A 6,694-nucleotide genomic window follows, 5' to 3' on the forward strand; every position below is an offset into this window, starting at 1 on the left:
AGGGGAAAAAAGAAAAATAGGAGGATCCAGGATCCCAGAGCTTGTGAAGCAGTGTCTACCCTAGGCTTTCAAGCATCTTGTGATTTACCTCAATCTAGCACATAGAACAGTACTAATCTTAAGCTGTTTTTGTTCAATTTATTGGATTTTTCATGTAATTATCTATTTTTAACTGCTAATGAAGAAAGCTTTAAGAGCTTTCCGTTTTCTTTGAGAGTGGCTCTTGTTGATACATGCAATAGAGAACGTTTTAAAATTGGGATCTTTACGTAAATAGCCGATCTGTTTACTTTTACATAGATTATTTATTGATTATACACAAGTATATACACATATAATACACAAATTATGCATATATTATGTTTCCACTGGTTATTTTTAGTTTAAGCGGTTGGGTGAGTGGCTAGTTGGGTTATTTCTTCTTTAAAAGGGGTCAAAAGCTGTTTGATATTCTCTATTTTGAAGGTACTTTTATGGAATGAAAGAAGCTTATATGTTTGATGCTGAAACTGCTAATAAATTTCAGAAGTTTTCTCACTCAAAATGCTCTTTCCTTCTTTTTTTCCCCTTTTGATAATAATAATTGCATTCTTAAGCATGAACTGCCTCAAAAATAATATTTTGTCATTAGAGGTCAGATATTTTTTTATTATTTCTCTTGAGCGAAGTAAATGAAAATATTTCTGTTGACAAATAACGGTGAAACTCAAATATATTGTCATATTAAATTGAGTGAAGTATCTATTTATGAGATTAAACTTTTTAGAAAAAAGAAATTAATTATTTATTTTATGCGTACACAAATAATTAAGATAGCTGATCCCAAGTTTATCTTGGAAATTGAAGATTATAAATCCCTTGTGGTAAGCATTGAAGACAATAAATCGCTTAGAGATTTTTACCTTCCTATACACTATTTGAAACTTTATTACCCTCCCTACTCAAGTTTCAATTTAATTATATAGGCATACATAATTTACTAATTATATACATTTTAGGAATTAAATGAGTATCCTTTTATATTAGGAATTGAACAAGGAATCAATTATTTCTCATTCTTACTCTCTCTCTCTCTCTCTCTCTCTCTCTCCTGCGCTCTCTCTCTCTTTCCGTCTCTTAGTCTCTCATTCTCTGTTCTTTTCCCAATTTTTCTTCCTCTGATGTTCTCTATTTTTTATTCTTTCATGTTGTATATATTTTTAATGGAATTCATTGTAATTGTTAGCTAAACAGAGATGAAACACTTGATTGAATTATCAATCAATGTAATAAGAGAAGCGGAAGAACAGTTAGAAGAAGCAGAGGAACATATATGAAGAAGAAGAAGAAGAAGTAGGGAGTCATACGATAGAGAGAGAAATAGTGAAGAGTATTATTATTTCCTTTCAAAGTGTCTTCTTTACAGTGTGATGTTATGTATATATATAACAATTTCTTAATCCTCATCTAACTAACTCTTAATCCTAACTTAACTAATTCTTCTAACAACCAATAACAGCTTTAACTAACTTATAACAACCTTTCCATATAAAGACTATTCTGCCTTCACTTTATTTAACACTCTCTCTCAAGCTAGGTGGTGGAAAGATATTAAACATCCCTAGCTTGGACTTCAAATATTCATGCTGAACTTTAGTTAAACCTTTTGTAAGTACATCCGCTGGTTGCTCTGTTGTAGAGATATACTTTGTAGCAATAAGACCCTGTTGGATTCTTTCTCTCACAAAATGACAGTCTATTTCAATGTGCTTAGTCCTTTCATGATAGACATGATTAGCAGCTATTTGAATGGCTGCTTTGTTATCACTGTGAATATCAATAGGCAATTTAATCTGAACTTCAATCTCTTTTAGCATGCCATGAAGCCAAATTAGCTCAACAATAGTTGTTGCTAAACTTCTATACTCAGCTTCTGCAGAGCTTCGAGATACAATAGCTTGTTTTTTTGATTTCGAGGAGACCAAAAAATCACCAACTTTAATAAAAAAAACCCTATAACTGATTTTCTTGTCAATGGATATGCAACCCAGTCTGCATCACAAAATGCAGTAATTGTATTGATCTGATTGCTGGACAATAGGATTCCTTGACCAGGTTGATTCTTTATATACTTGACAATTCTCAAGGCAACTTCCATATGAGATATTTTTGGTTGCTGTAGAAACTGACTTAGAGTCGAACTCCAAACGCAATATCTGGTCTTGTTACTGTTAAGTAGAGAAGTTTTCCTATCAACCTTTGATATGATACTTGATCAACCGGTGGATCATTGTTTGTTGATTTTCCTGTTTGGTCAGTATATTCATCATACCCGTTTAGAAGTAAGTTTCACATTGCTATCAATAGGAATTACTGTTGGTTTTGCTGCAGCAAGCAGCTTCTGAAATTAACTCTAAAACATATTTTCTTTGATGCATTACAATACCTTCCTGTGACCTAGCAAATTCAATTCCTAAGAAAACTTTAGCTCTCCCAGATCTCTCATCTTGAAAGTATTCTGTAATGATAATTTTGTTTTTTCAATAAGAGCCAGGCTATGTCCTGTGGTTAGTAGATCATCTACATAGACTAATACAATAACAATCCCTCCAGTGGTCCTTTTGATAAATAATGAATGATCAAACTGACTTTGTTTGAAATTGAACTTCTGAAGAGCCTCACATAGCTTTGTATTCCATTATCTAGGAGTCTGTTTAAGTCCATATAGGGATTTAATAAGCCTGCATACTTTATTCTCCCCCTGGCTTCTAAATCCCTGAGGTAACTCCATATATATTTCATCAAGTAAATCTCCTTGAAGAAAGGTATTGTATACATCCATTTGATGTATACACCATTTCTTTGAAGCTGTAGTGCTTAGCACAGTTCTTACTGTAACCATTTTTACTACTGGTAAAAGTGTTTCTTGATAATCAATTCCTTCAGTTAACTATATCCTTTAGCTACTAGCCTAGCTTTAAACCTCTCAATATCACCTGAAGCTTTATATTTTTTATTTTGTAAATCTACTTACATCCAGTAGGCTTCTTACCTTCTGGTAGTGTTACAATATCCCATGTGTGGTTGTTCTCCAGTGCTTTTATTTCTTCATTCATAGCATCTACCCACTTAGGATCCTGAACAGCTTGAGAGTAACTAGTAGGTTCAGTGATTGAGGAGGTTGCTGCAACATATGCTTGATACTTAGGAGATATTCTGTCATAGATGATGTACTTATCTAAGACATATGGAACATCTTGATGGATATTTAGAGATACAAAGTCTTTCATCCATACTGGAGGTTGTTTTCCTATGCATGATTTTCTAAGCTGAGGTTGCACTTGTCTTTGAGTTTCTGTAGATGCTTGAGATGTCTCAAAATGCTGCTGATGTTATGCAGATATTTGATTGTATCATCCTTGATTACCGGAGCTATGAGCCTTTGAATAGTTATGGTTTGTTGGCACATCTGAACTATTTTCAATTTTCATATTATGATGAGTGTGAAACTGTACCCTTTCAACTTTATTTGAAGAGCCAATATTTGTAATACCTGTTGTTCTCATTTCAAATAGAGATTCACAATTATCATATAAAATTCCTGATTGTGTGGTATTATCCACAAACACAGATTTTGAAATACTAGCTTTACTTGCAAATGAGAATGTGTCTTCTCTAAATATGACATATCTACCAACAAAGAAAGTTTGGTTAGCTAAATCATATAGTATATAACCTTTTTGATTTTCTGAATAACCCATGTGAACTGATGGTCTTGACCTAGGCATTAACTTATCTTGTTCTTGAATAATTTTAGCAAAACATAAACACCCTAGTACCCTAAGATGATGAATGGCAGGTTTCATTTTATACAGTTTTTCAAAAGGAGACATATTCCCAATGACTGAACTAGGCATTCTGTTTATTAGATATACTGTTGCTAACACACAACATCTCTAGAATTTAATAGGGATTTGAGCTTGAAATCTCATAGCTCTTGTGACCTCTAATATATGTCTATGTTTCCTCTCAGCAACTTCATTTTGCTGAGGGGTATAGACACAAGTTCTTTGGTGAATAACCCCTGAGTCTTTGAACAAAGATTCACACATAGAGTTTACAAACTCTGTTCCATTATCAGTTCTGGCTATTTTTACTGTTTTTTCAAATTTAGTTTTGGCATATTTAAGAAAAATCTGAATCAATACACAAACATCAGATTTTTTTTTCCAGTATAAATATCCATATCATTCTTGAATAGTCATATACAATAATCAGAAAGTATCTATTTTCATCCCATGTAGGTACTTTATATGGTCCCCACAAATCTATATGTATTATATCAAAATAATCTTTACTCTGAATACTACTTGTAGGAAATGGTAGCCTAGTTTGTTTGGCACAAGGACACACTGTGCATTTGTTTATTCTATCTTTAATGGTTTCTAAATCCGCTTGAACCAATCTTTTTAATACTTGAGTACATACATGCCCCAATCTTCTATGCCACAAGTCTATATCTATATTTCCAGCTTTAATTGTCTCATTACTTCTTGTAGTTAATGCCTTCAATTTTTTTTCCTCTTGAGTCAGTGTATAGAAGATAAAGTCCACCATCCTCTTTTCCAATCCCCTCCACCTTCCCAATGAAGAGTTCCTGAAACACACAATCTGAAAAGAATGTAGCTGAGCACTGTAACCCCTTAGTTAGTTTGAAACTGATAAGAGATTATATTTAAATTGTGGAACATAAAATACATTTGTTATTAAGCTATCTTCTAAAATTGAGTTGAACCCTATATGTGAAACTACTGTAACATCTCCATTGGGTACCGGATTTTTTTTAGCATTTTCTGTTTTTGTAATTGTATTTTTCTTTAGAAGATTTATGTTTGAGACCATATGGTTTGTAACACCTGTATCTATAATTCATTGTTTAATGCAATTAGTGACAAGTAAGGCTGCTTCCATACCTGCTGCATTTACTGAAAATGCAGAATCATTAGATGTAGTCTTGTTCCACAGTTGAAGAATTTGTTCATACTGATTTTTAGTAAGTGCATAATTTGCCAACTGACTCATAGGATTGTCATTGTTCATGCTGTTTGCACTAACTTCAGTACTTGCATTGTTTCCATAGTTGAATGTGGATTCTTGTTGACTCTCTTGATTACCTGAATTATGCCTAGTATTGCACCTTTCTGTCAATACATTGGCATTATAGACTGCACTTGTATTTGAGTCACCATTCCCTTTCCTTTTGTTTTTGAAATCTTTTGGATAGCCAACTACCTTATAGCAATTTTCTTTGCTATGTCCCTTCATCTTTCAAACCTCACAAAAGAGATAAGCATTCCTTCTAAACCTTTGATTAAAATTCTGAGATCCTTTAGTTTTAGAATACATTGCTGCTTCATAACTTCCCATCTGAACTGTAGGATTAGCACCTAGAATTCCTGAAGTTGCAGCTACAGATTTTTGTCCTTCATCACTAACAATTAAGGCATATGCCTGATTAACAGTAGGAGTAGGACATATCATCAGAATCTGACTTCTTGCTTGTGAATAAGAATCGTTTAGTCCCATCAAGAATTGATATAGTTTCAATTTCTGCAAATAAGCTACAAATTCTCTTGATTTTGGACAATCACAACTTGGAGCTGGCACTAGTGCTTCAAACTCTTCCCTCAGATCTTTTAATTTTGAGAAATATACTGATACAGATGTTGTTCCTTGTGACAGTGTAGCAATTTTTTTTTGTGAAGATTAAAGGTTCTTGAGCCATCAACCATGTTGAATCTTTCAACCAGATCTTCCCATATCACTTGTGTACTAGACGCATACATGATTCCACCAAGTAGCCCTTTTGCAACTGAATTCATAATCCAAAAAAGAACAATTGCATTCACTCTTTCCCAATGATTCCACATCATTTCTGGGAATTTTTCCTTGCTGCATGTGCCATCTACTAGCCCCAGCTTGTTCCGACCTAATAATGCAACTCTCATTGATCTGAACCAAATAGAATAGTTCTCTATTCCAACTAATTGGAACGAAATGATCTGAATCCCACTCACATCTGCAGGAGACAAGAATAAGGGATGATTGTAGTCAATTCCATTGACTTGATACCCTTGATTCAACCCAGATTGTGTTGCATGTTCATTTTGAAGATGATTTCCTGGTGTTTGAACTACAGTTTCGTCATTTACTACCATTTTTCTTTATCTTGCTCAAGATTTAGACAGATCAAACGCAAATTTTTTGGAAACAACAAGAAATATTTCTGACTTGAATTTTGGATTGTGATGGAGCTACGATTATGTATTGTATAGCTCTGATACCATGTAATTATTAGCTAAACAGAGATGAAACACTTGATTGAATTATCAATCAATGTAGTAATAAAAGCAGAAGAACAGTTAGAAGAAGCAGAGGAACAAATACGAAGAAGAAGAAGAAGAAGAAGTAGGGAGTCAGACGATAGAGAGAGAAATAGTGGAGAGTATTATTATTTCCTTTCAAAGTATCTTCTTTACAATGTAATGTTATGTATATATATAACAATTCCTTAAGCCTTATCTAACTAACTCTTAATCCTAACTTAACTAATTCTTCTAACAACCATTAATAGCTTTAACTAACTTATAACAGCCTTTCCATACAATGACTATTCTGCCCTCACTTTATTTAACATTCATCAATGGATTTCAGT

Source organism: Nicotiana tabacum, chromosome 3, assembly GCF_000715075.1.
Source record: "Nicotiana tabacum cultivar K326 chromosome 3, ASM71507v2, whole genome shotgun sequence".
Taxonomy (NCBI): domain Eukaryota; kingdom Viridiplantae; phylum Streptophyta; class Magnoliopsida; order Solanales; family Solanaceae; genus Nicotiana; species Nicotiana tabacum.